Genomic DNA, 12,872 nt, shown 5'->3' with positions numbered 1-12,872 from the left:
ACAAATCAAGAGAGACAGCCAGTACTGTAGACAACAGATTCAGGATTCAACACACCATCAACCACCTTGAATGTTGGCTGAAATTGGTGGCATGAACCTTAACACAGGGGAGAAAAAGGTAAAGTCTTAGATTTAGTCTCCAAAAGTAAATCACAGAAGAACAGAATGAAGGAGACTCAAGTTGGCGTGATTTCATACGGAAAAAAGATCAGAGAATTAAGAATAACTAGAAGGTAAGCAGAGGTGGAAGACTAAATGAGCAGAGTTCTGAAGAACATGAGAAAAGGCTGCAAAAATAGGATGTGTTGCTTGGAAAAGAAAGCTGGAGAAATGTGAGTGCTCTCTTCAAATACTGAAAGGACCATTTGTCAAAAAGAAGGAGGACGTGTTGCAGAAGGAAGTCCAAGTGACAGGGAGACAGACTTGTTCAACAAGAGAACGAAGTGCTTCCTAGCAATTACAGCCCTTGAACAATGACTGTCTTGTGGGGTACTGAGCTCCCTGTGGGGGCAAGACCTGGTCAAAGTCATCTGAGGACAGATACTTTGCAGAAAGAAATCCTGCAGTGTGTGGTAAATGGAGCTGCATGATTCCTCAGGTGTCTTCCATTCCGTCTAAGCCCTCCGATTCTAGGAGCGCGAGGACCCTTTATTTCTAGCCCTTAATTATATAGAGCACCAAGAGCTGCAACAGACCATCTTGATGAGAACACACACTGCTAGGAAATAGTGAGCAAATCACGCAAACAAGGCCCAAGTGGACAGGAGGTCTTGTGCGTGGGATTCGGGGGCAGGTGTGTCACCCCGTGGACAGAGGATCCCTATGGAACGGGTGTGAAATAACAGGCAGCCAATGAGGCGACTCCAGAGCCCACGATGGGAAGTTCTCAGTGGAAAGGTGGCCTCGCATCCTCAATGACTTCCAAAGTACCTCTCAGCCTTTTGATTCTGAGCCACTTTTTCTTTTAAATTTTTTTTTAATCCCCTTTCCTGTCTGGGTCTTGGCAAGGACACACATCATTAGGTCGCTGAGTTTTCTTTGTGAATCACTCATAGAACAAGCAGCTGCTCTGCCCTGTCATAAAATATTTTTCCACTTAAGGACACAAAAGAATTTGTTGTGAACACAGAGAACCCTGACATGCTGTCCTCTTGCCAACAGTTCCAGAAATTGTCTGAAAGAGAGAGTCAGAGGACGGAGGAGAGAGGAGAGAAAGTGGTGTTTCCATGGTCTTCACGCACAGGGCTCCTCTGGGCTGGTCTTATTCGATCCGTCTGGCCAGTCTCATGAAACATTCTATTTTGTATCTTCTGGGGCCGTTGAAGAGGCAGAGTGGAGATTTATAACAACAGTTGTTCATTCCAGCCCAACTGGTTTGGCACAGGGAGGAGCTGTGTTTTTCAGAACAGCTTTTCGACATTCCTACATGAGTTGAAATGCATAAAAATTTCAGTTTGGAAACAACCAGATGTTTTTGTCAGGGAAGAAATAGATGACCTAAAGGAGACTGGGAGGGTGAGCTCAGGGCTGGGAGGAAAATGGTACTGCAGGGAGCTCCTGTCTTTCTCACAGCTCCTACCAGCCACTCACCGTGATTAGCCTACTTGTACCAAGGCCAGATCCCACTCAGCATTTTCCTTCCTCGGGATCCCACTCAAGCAGCAATGCTGCTCAAAGTCTGGGAGTCGAGGAAGAAGTTCACTGTCTCCCCATCGCAGACAGAAATGGGAGAGGATGGATGGCCGGGAGTGGAACCCCTCCAGTCAGAACTGGCCCCCGTAAAGCAGATACACAACGGGCTGCAGAAGGTGGTAGAGATAACACCAAGCTTGGAAATGGGGGGCTCTGAGTTGCTCAGCCCCTGATTTTGTCATCTCCAGTCTCGCCATCTGTAAAATGAGGGGCTTGGAACGGATGACCCCTAGCATCTTTTTAAAGCCCCTGATTCAGTAAATCTCCATTTCCTCTCTCCCTTAAAAACAGATGCTATATTGAAACTGACCATGAGGAAGTAACTTTGCCATTACCGATTATTGGATAAAAAATAGGAAAGGTTCTCTTCAAGTTAGCATTTCCTAATTTGATAGGCATAATGACTTCAGCAGATTCACTGAATGAAATCTATATTACAATAACCATAGTCACAGATTTTTTTCAAAATTGTCTCAATTTCAAATATTCCGACCCGCTATCTTACCATGAGTTCTGATTTTCAGTTAGGAATCTATGGTCAGGTACTTATAAATACTGGTGGGAAAATGGAGAGAGGCAGGAAGGCACAGAATTCTTCCTATGACTGTTTTTATCCTGAGCATAAGATTTTTTTTGGTCAGTTCTTCACGTCTTTCTGATAAGTCTTTTTGGGGTTCTTGAGCAAGAGAAGCCCAAGAGTCATACACCTCCTTTGCCCCATCTCCAGGAGTTCAGGGTTCTCAGCAATGTGTCTAAGACAATGAGTTACCCATGGATCTATCTGCTGCTACAGCCAAGGACCAAGAGCTCCGGGCATCCTAACTGATGCTCCTTGGTGGTCTAGCACCTGCTACCATTTTCCACTCTTTCTACCACTTTCATCTATTTTACAAAATCTTGCTTGGGTGTCAGGGGAAAAACAGACCTTGGGAAGTGGAAGCGCCTGAGCATGATTTGGACAGAGTGCTCTGAAGGTGCCTACCTTCATTTGTTCCTGCCATATGCCATACTGGTTTGACTTCTAGAGCCACCCATCAGACTCCAGCACTGCTCTCTGCCTGATGAGCCCCAGCTTCCCAGGCAGCTCCCCATGCTTTCCAAGTGCTACTAGCACCTGGGTGATTTGTTTAACATTACTCTTGTAAAGTTGCTGCCTCTCCTACAGCCGCGTCAGCATGCCTCCCTCTTCTTCGAAGAGAGCCAAGAGAAACTATTAAAAATGTGTTTGAAATTACACATTCCCTGCTCTCCTTGACAGAGGAGCTTTGCAAAGCTCGTTAAGAGAGCTGGAGAAAATTCCACAGCACATTTCTGGGTTTATGGTTATTATTTTGCATGTGCTGCTGAGCTAATAGAATGCGACTTTGGACATCCAGGATCCAAGGGAAAATGGCTGCCTAAGGCCAGAGGCTTTGCCACCAGAACAGCAGAGATGGCTACCATTTTGGCGACTCACCCCCACCCCCTTTGGTCTACTTGCAAACTTTGTGGTGAAAGAGATGAGAGCCAAGGAGACAAAGATGAAGAGGGAAGGAATAAATTAAGTGGATTTTGGAATGAGTCCTCTTTCTTCCCTACCCCTTTTGTTCCTTCCCCCTTCCCCCGTCCCTTGCCCTTTCAAATGTTGGATGGGCTGATTTAAGCTTATTTTACAGCTTTTCTCTAACTCTGTGAAACCAAGTTCTACCAGAGCTGGACTCTGAGACTTGTAAATAATCTCCTAGAGGAGCCTCGCTAAGTGGAAGCAGCCTGTTCAGTTCAATTTTCTCCTCCGGTTACCATCGATGACCTCCAGACATCTCAGTTTCTTTCATAATTCTCGAGCGAGCAAAGCCACCACTCCATTGCCTCTGTTGGAAAGAATGTTACGCTTGACCTTCTCCCTTGCTGGTGTGTGAGCATGACAACGTGCGAACCAGCCCCGCTCAGATCAGGAACCACCACGTTGAAACTCCAGATCCAGACCTCATTGCTTTATATCTTCTCCAGAAGAGTTGAATGCCTGGTGAACGTATTGCTAAACAGACACATTAGAAGTGAAGTTCTCTACCACCTCATTGAAACTGATCTTTTCCTATAAAAACAATGGAGTCCAGCGACGTTTCCGCCAAGCAAAATGTGAAACAACACCATTTGACCTTAGGCCATGTAAATAACTTTAACAAGCAAAAGCTAAAACATACTGAGTCCATCTAACAAGAAACATATAGTAAAGAATCTAGCATGTGGGAGAAGTTCAGTAGAATTTTTTAAATCCATTAAAAATGGCAACTGAACAGCTCAAGAGATACCTGATTTCCAGGGTGATAAATTTCTGAAACAAAGAAGGGAGGACTTATTCCTAGGGCTGGGAATACAACTTCGTCTTGAACCAAAAGTTGAAAGAACGTCTGTCATCCCTTTCTTCCTATTTACCTGTGCTCTCAGTTCTTGATGTGAGATACAGGTTTCCCCCGCCACGAGAAGATAGAGCGTGTTCCTAGGAAACCCTTCCTAAGTTGAAATGGCATAAAGCAAAGAAGAAACTGCCATTCATTTACATGGAAAAGTTTTTGAGCATTCCCACACTCCCAAAATAACCTCTTTTAGGCTTTACTGATACCTTAGGACACAGCTCGTTAAGGGATGCACAAAATAAATCAAGGTAAAGCACAGATACTCATGGACACAGGTCAAAGTGGTGACGGCCTGGTGCTGAGATGTGCAGTGGAGTTCCCGGGGAAGGAGATCGGTGGGACTCGAGCTGCTGCTATTTTCACTTTTCCTCTTTTTTCATAAGAGCAAAAATCCTCTTCAGATTTCTGTTGTTTAGCAGAAACAGATGCTAAGGTAGGTCCTCCCTAAGAGCCAAGTGGCCTAACGGTGCCCTTCCCAAAAGTGAGAAGCCACTAACATTGTTAGATAAGCCAGCTTTCCCCTAAAGGATGAACGCCATGGTTTTCTTTCATTTCGACTGAATTCGGGTTCTCTCAGTGTGAAGACACTGGAAGAGAACAAAAATATTCTTATCTTCTTAGCTCAAATAGCTCTCTTGATAAAACAAAGACTAAATTCTTCACAGGACCTGATAGAACCAACACCCAAAGGATTCAGCATTCTGCAGAATTTCAAGCACAACTTCAGGTCAGAGAGTTAAAAAACAGTTTTCAAAACACAATTCCAAAACTACACCCATCGGTCTAAAAAGACCTCACTTCCAAAACCCTGTTGTAAGCTTTTTGTTTGGCTGGATAGGTTTTCCTTTCCATCTCAACTTTTACCTAAAGCAAGGACCAATTCTTTACTCACAAGATTATCTCAGGAAAAATTTTTAGCGCAGAATGTTTTCTCTTCTTGATTTCCAAACACCCTAACCCACAAAGCGGGATCTTTTTTGTTTGTAATAATCACTGCCTGCAAAGATCTGACCCTTTTACCTGAAAATGTGTGTTTCTCAGATTAACATCAACTTTATATTCAATTAATCGTTCAAAGTTCACAGGCTTTTAAAGAATCATCATCCTTCCGTCGGGCTGTGGAGGAGTTAGCGCTCAGCATGCATCCCCATACGCCTCTAGAAGGGACATTTGCTCTTTGTATTTAAGAGGCACGTGGGGAACTCGGTGTCCTGAGCGCCTGGGACCATCTGGTACCTGGCTCACGGCACCTTCCTCAGACGCACACAGCACTCCAGGGCTCTAGTCCTCCATCCAACTGGACGGTGGCAGTGGGTTCATGATGAACTCATGCATCCATGTAGCAGCTGAACTTGAACTGCTGGTCTGGGGAAGCAGCATTTGCTAACTGGCCATAATGGAAATCTCTCTGATTGAGGATGGGAAGTCCCGCCCTTGACTTGTGCAGGTCATCTCTGCGCGAGGGCGGGTGGGACTGGGTCGCTTCCCTGCTTCCTTCACTTGGAGCTGGAGACCGCTAAAAAGGAGACTCACCCCCCGTAGCAGCACCCTGAGAAGGAAGTTCGTTTGTTTTTGAAACCTCATGCGGCTCTTAAGTCTCTAGGCTCCACTGGGGAAGGGAAAAAGGGGCAGAGAAACTTGTTCAGCTCCCAATGGCTCTAACAACCACCATTTTCAGGAGCTGATTTATATAAAAGGGGAAAAGCTGCAGAAGAAATTTCCTTCGGAGTGCACACAGAATTTCAGGAGAAACGAAAAGGTGCCCGGCAGAGCCTGGCTGGGTTCTGATTTGTTAGCCTTTTGAAAATTCTGTGGCCCTGGTGCTCCAGCCTGTGGCCAGGCTGCTCCCGAGTGACAAGGCACAACTGGGACACGCAATGCTGGGACCGATTTTGGAAGAAGGAGCAGCTCCAGGCTGATCACACACGCAGGAAATCATCAGAAAAGATCAAAATGTGTAAGAAAAGACATTTTTAAAGCACCTGGGTTGGAATCATAAACAACTGGGGGGTGGGGGTTGAGGGGAAGCAAATGTAGGTTGAAAAAAATCGGTGTATTTCGTGAAGAGAGTTTAACACTTTTCAAACAACAAAAAGGAGAGAAAGAGAAAGAAGAAAAGGTGGAAAGTCAGTGGATTCAGGTGTAAAAAGACTCGTGAACTGAAGTCCACTGGTCTTGGAGAGGCTCTTCTGGGCGCCCACTCACTCCCATGTGATAGCCCGTTTCTCACTCTGTTATCTTCTGAGAGCCAGGCTAATTACCAAATTAACCCCAAATTATCAAGTGGAAAACTCTTCTCATGCTTTAGATTCTATCACCTCCCCAGGGAAGCCCCCTGGATCCCTCCCTCCATTAGACCAGTCTCTTGTTCAAGTCTGTCCTTGGCCCTGAGACTTTCCGCGGCACTTACCGTGGAACAGCGTGTGGGTCACTATTCCATTTCTCGTCTCCTCCACTGGCCTGCAAGCCACGTGGAGGTGGGGGGTCAGTTCTCACTCACTGTTGACCCTCCACCACCAGCACAGTGTCTGACACATTCATTCATTCACTCAACAAACGTTCATCACGCTCCTTCTATGAAACAGGATGCATGCCAGGCACTGGGGATACCATGTAGCATGGGGCAGAAGAAGGCTTCTTTGCTCTCATGGCGTTTAAATTCAGGGTTGGGGGCTGGGGGGCAGACAACGGAGGCCAATATAGAAGGAAACAATTAAGCAAACAAGATGGCTTCAGGTACTGTTAAATTTTGTGAAGAAAGTAAAAAAGGTGTTCTTTTTTCTGGATGCAGTCCTTGGTGGGGGCTGGGAAGAAGCCATCTGATGGAGTTGTCAGAAAAGCTTCAAAGGGGCGATGTTTGAGCAGAGACAGAAGGGACAGAAAGTGGCAAGCTAGGTGAAGACCTCGGGGATAGAACACTTCACACAGCGCCTAGTCCCTCAGATAACCGTAAGCTGGGCACGTCCGTGGAAGAGAATGAAAATCAGTGTGGCTAGAGCACCATGGGGTCTGGGGAGACAGGGAGGAGATGGGGCAGGTCACATGAGCCATGGCAAGGAGTTCGAGTTTTGTCCTGAGCTCACGGGAAATTTCTGGAGACATTTAAGCGAGCAAGACATGGGCATGATTTCATTGGCACTTTAAAAAAACGGCTGACTCTTGCCTATCGGGCTTTATGGGACCTGTGTGATGAAAATGAGGGACATCCTAGTTCGTGGGTTGAAAAATCACAGCAGCAAGCTCCCTGCTGTGGTTAGTAGAGGGTCTTCAAAACAGCTCTTCGTGGCGACTGCTTCGTCTGGGGGGATCTTTGGAACCAGTTGGGCAGAGCAATCCTTCAGGAACCAGGAGCCCAGACTGAATGACACTGGCCCAGGCAGTTGAGAGAATCCCCAGTGCAGCTTTACAGTAACAGGACAGAAAATATGAGGAGAGAAGGAGGAGGAAGAAGTGGTTTCTTTAGTTGGGGTTAATATGCTCCCTTCCTGCAAGGCTGAATTTACCAACAAAATTTAGTTATGTTCTTCAACTCTGGAAGGAAGGAAATTTACTTCAACTCTCTTCACTTAGCAGGGTTGGGAGAACAGTCATAGTAAGCATTATAGACCATTGCTCCTCAATGTTACCCCCAAAGTACTCTAACTCCGAAGGGTGAGTGGAGACCCCTGGGAAAGCAGCCTCTTTGCTGGAGGCTAAGACTATGTCAAGGGATTTAACTTCCCATTCCATAATATACCTGGGTTTGTTTTAAAATTTAGAGATTATAATGTTTTAAAATAGTTTATCAATTAAGATATTTGGCTTCTCCCTCACCATTTTCTGGAAAATAAAGAAAAAAAATTCCAACCCCCCCAGGAGGTCTCAGGTGACCTGACACATTGCTGCCATTCCCTGGGGAGCCTGCTCTCCAGCACGAGAGGTGAGGTTCCCGGTCCATCAACACCCCGACTACCACCCCACACCCCAAGAATCAGGTCCACACACCAGAAAAGTAGTAGATGGAGTCTGGGCCGAAGGGAGGGAGCCAGGAAAGGAAGAGTTAAGAATCCTGCCCAGGTTCCAGAATATGCCTGGATTTTTCAGATGCTGTTCAAGCCCTTCATTACACCCTTCCCTCCGGGGTGAACCCCTGTACTTCCCGCAGGACACTTGGGACCTGGACTGATTCCAGGTGTTATAACTACTGCTCCGCCCATCAGATGGACCTCTTTTCTTGCCTGCTTCTGGAGAAATGCCAGGAGCTGAGCATTAGCTGAAGAATCCAAAGGCTCCTCACACTTCATCCTAGGGCCCTTTGGATGAATTGTCCGTAAAGTTCATGTCAGTTTCCCTGTTTTGCATAATCAATGCAGTTTTTCACTTGCTGGGCCAACACGAGAGTCCCAGCCAAATCGGCCATCAACTGTTATCTTTTTAGAATAAATTTCAAATAATGAAGTACTCTTGCTTTTCTAAAATGGCTTGAAAAGGTTATTTCCAGGCCGACACTCCACTTGCCGGCTTTTTATTTAGAAACACAATTTTTATATATTAACTTCAATTCTCTAGAAGAGACAAGGGCCAAAAAAGAGTAAATAAAGCAGCAGCCGAGGTTACTGCCCATCCATCAATCCCGGAGCCCCGATGAAACCCCAGCCATGCAAACAGAGCCTTTGTAGGTGGTGGCACTGGCCAGACCCTCTTTCAAAAGGGACCCTTGTTGCCCTTGAGGGTTGAGAGTTGAAAAGGAAAGATTTTGAAAGCCATCAGAAAGTGAAAAGCAACCTAAGTGCATCCATGTAGTGCAAGAGTGTCAGAATTCATAATTAGGGGTCATAAATCTTTTTGCAACGGAGCAAAAATAAATAAACTCTCGCGAGCACAAATCTAAAGGCGGCGGGCGTACACACGCTCCAAGCGTCAGCTTTAATTTATTTCTCCACTTGGAAAGGGGAGACTCTGAAAGCTGGCTGCCACTCTGGAGGGAGCCTCCTCGACTCTTCTTCTGGCCCAGACAAAGGTTTGAATGTTGGAGGGAGAAACCCAAAGAATAACACAGGAAGCTTTTGACTTCTTACGTTGAAAAGGAGTTCTTTGCGGGCGGGAGGGTTGGGGGGAGAGAAGAGAAGGAGAACAAACCTTTTCTAAGAGTCATCGCTTTTGTATAATATAAAATGCTTGGCACGTTCAAACCAAATACCAACAAACAAACAAAAGAAAAGTCTGACTTTACAGTATGCTGCTTGACACATCTGGAGGGGGTTTAGGAAAGATATTCACAAACCATTTTAACTGCATGGAGAACTTTGCTAGGGCAACAAAGATATGTATATAAATATGTACATATGTATTCACACAACTCAGAGTGTACATAATCATTTCCCTTGTGAATGGAAACAGCATCATTATAGCATTAAAACTGGAGGGGATCAATAGTAATGGAATTTCCTGAGAGCACCATGTGGAAAAAAGGTCAATGAAAAAGGTACCTGTGGAAATGATTACTTGTCATTAGACGCAGCAGCATGAAAATAAACTTTTCCCCTCTCTTTCTGCTGTCACTCTAAGGCCTCCGAACAGAAAGCTTCCAATTAGCGAAGTAAAAGAGCTGCTCCGGGAAGATTCTGGTGCTCTGGGGAGATGCCATCCGCCGCAATCTCCCAACAGTAGAGCCAAGTGAAGAAGTTTATGATCTGAGTCAACGTCGCACGTACAAGCTGTCTGTCTGTCGGTCATACCGGAATCATGCTGGGTGTTAAGTCTCCAGACTCCTGGGGTCACCCCTGAGCTTCTACGTCTCAGTTTCCCGAGTCTATAGAGTATGAAAGGACCTTTGTTTTCCTAGTGAATCATTTTGATGTTTAAGATAAAACGAGTTAAGATACGAAAGCATGTTTAAAGCATGAAGTGCCCTAAGCTTATAAGAAATGTCTTGTTCCCAAACTATGTTAGGCAGCCCAAGCAGAGGGTAGAGGGCGGAGGGCACAGGAGAGTAGGCTTCTCCAGTTTCTCTTGAAGGCCGGTATGGGAGGGAAGGTGGCAGGTGAAGAGAGAGGCTGATGACCCTGTTCTGCATTTGCATGCGCCTAGCTGCTCTGGCAGGGCTGGAGATGGGGGGTGGGGGGCGTCAGTGGGCTTGTCCCATAGCAGCCTGCCTCCTCCACGGAGGACACTCAGAAAAAGCCTGACTTGCTAGAACAGCAATCTCAGTGTTCAGACCCATGTATCTTCCATTGTCAAGAAAAGCTAGAGAAATTGGAATAATTCTTTGGGGAAGAAAATACCTAATCTTTTTGCCACTTTCCGTCGTTTCAGAAGCCACATCCCATCACCTTATAGGAGACCGGTGCCCATCAAGAAGGAGGCACTTGTGGCCTTCCGCTAAAGTGTGGCTCCCCTGAAGAGTCTCTCAGGTGCCGAGCGTCAGTCGAAAGAACCCTCTTGGCCTCTCGTGATGCACCTGTTGGCGATGCAACAGGGGATCTGCACGCGGGCTTCGGGTTTAGCGGGTCCTCCCGCCCGCCACCACCCTTCGCACCTGCAGCCTGTCAGGAAACCAGCAGATTGGCTGCCGTGGAATAAATAATTTGCTATTCCAGCAGTGTATCATTATTAGCCAGTTGAGGGGCATGATCGAACTAACGAATTCACTTCCTCTCCGCCGCTGTCCTCCTTTGCAGGCTAGTCCCCACGGCCACCCAACGCCACCAGGAAGTGAAGACGGTTGCCTCGGTTCCGCAGGCTCATTTCTTAACCGAGCTCCGACACGGCTTCCAGATCCCTCCAGTGCACGAAGCCACAGCGGCATAGAATAACGGGCATTTTGCTCCTGAGTTCTATGGGTTCCCCTGGGCAGTTCTGCCGACCCGGGAAGGCTCGGCTGATTTCGGCCAGGCTCTTGGGGTCGGACGGCCGGGCAGCTGGGGGGCAGCAGGGAGGAGCCACCGCTGCCCCGTCCCCCGGCGGTCTCCCCCCCCCCCCCCCCCCACTCTCCGCCCACCTCCGGGGCAGGCGGGCCTGGCTCGCTCCCGTGGCCGCGGGGCAGGGTTCCGAAGGACCGCAGAAGCACGCAAAGCCTCTTTAGGCTTAGATTCATAAACCGCACGGTATTCTTCGAGAGCGTTCTGTTGGCGAAAACAGATCACATGGTTGGCCCAGATTTGAAAGGTGGAGAAACAGGCTCCACCTCTTGGTGCGAGGAAAGTCTTCTAAATCGCAGGACAAAGGGTGTGGATCCGGGGGGAGGTGGAGAACCGGGGGCCATTTTTCACCATCAGCCTACCCCAGTTTTTCCCTAAATGGACGGGACAAACAAGCCTTCTGTTCTGCATTAGAAGAGAATGCTGTTTCTACACTTTTAAGCCCAGAGGCTTGTCCTGTCCTTACTCAAAGGTAAGAATTTATCAGATAAGGAATCCTTGAACAGCAAGGCCCCTAAGGAAAATCACGATTTTTTTTTTTTTTTTTTTTTTTTTTTGAGGAGGGTTTTCTGAGGGGGGGGTTATTTTCCTGGTAACTTAAGAATCTTTTAATTAACTGGGAAAGATTGTAGAAGCAAAAAAAAAAATTATATATATTCACCTTAATTCGAGTTTAAAGTTTGGGGCCTTTTCCTATCTGGCCCTACCGAAAAGCAACATGACCAGAAGAGAGTGGATTTCTCACAATGTCTGTTAACAGAGGGTAAGCTTTCAAGCTTCTTGGTACATGTAAGCTGGTCCGTTCCAACTTCATACAGCTTCCTGACAGACCTGGTGGGGTTTCACATATATAAATATAAATAATATAAATAATATAAATATAAATCCAGCCTATTAATATGCTTATTTATCCCTTAGATGTCTGGATTCAATTTGACAGCCTTTGGGATTTTATATAGTATAACCATCTAGTCCCTGACATAATAATTTTAGGAGATTTGAGAGCGAGGGTTGGAAATAGTCTCATCAAAGCCAAGGGAAATCTGGATTGGGGAGACAGCTTCCCATGGGCCCCTCTGTGGGGAGACGAGCCTGTAACAGAGGCCTGGCTCACTTTAGATACTCAGGGGAAGTAACCTTTCTCTTTATTGGAGGTGGAAAAACCAATGGACTGGCCCTATGGTAAAGAGATTATTGACCACCCCCTCTCCGGTCCCTATGCCATGGGACTTTGTAATTCTTCCCTCTGGTGCAATGTTCTTCTCCTCCCCTTGACTTTGGGCTTCACTGGTTGACTTGCTTTGTCCAACAGGATATTAGCAACATGATGCAAGCAGGGCCTTGCCCTTTGGAGCCTCTCTCGTGAGAAGAGCATGCCCTGGGGAGCTCACCAAGCCCAGGAAAAGGAGAAGCACTTAACACATGCCTGAACATGCTGAACTCATCCGAGCTGCCCCAGTCAGCCTGTAGTTGGAAGCCGGCCTGCCCCAGCAGACATGTGAGCCCAAATAAAGGTTTATTTCTTTTATGGCCCCACGTTTCGGGGCGGTGTGTTATGCAGCAGTTTGTGGCAAGACCTGACGCTGATATGAGTCCCCATGGAAAGTAGAACAGATTATAAATTACAAGAGAAAGCCTGACATTTGGTGTAAAATAAGGGACTTTTTTACAGCTGCAAAATTTGGGGATTGTTTTTCTATCATTGTGACTTCATTGGTCCTCATTGATATTCAGTTGGCATCCCAGATTCCCTCGATAACAGAGACACCAAATGTAAATGAATAGAAGAGAATTTGATATTTAAATGTTTCCATTTTCTGCTATAGAAAATTTCATACCCAAAAGAAAGTATATTAATGCACCCTGCTACAACCATCACCCAACT

Source organism: Phoca vitulina, unplaced genomic scaffold (assembly GCF_004348235.1).
Source record: "Phoca vitulina isolate PV1807 unplaced genomic scaffold, GSC_HSeal_1.0 scaffold88, whole genome shotgun sequence".
Classification (NCBI taxonomy): domain Eukaryota; kingdom Metazoa; phylum Chordata; class Mammalia; order Carnivora; family Phocidae; genus Phoca; species Phoca vitulina.
The sequence above is the reverse complement of the archived record's forward strand: the minus strand, read 5'-3'. Positions refer to the sequence as shown.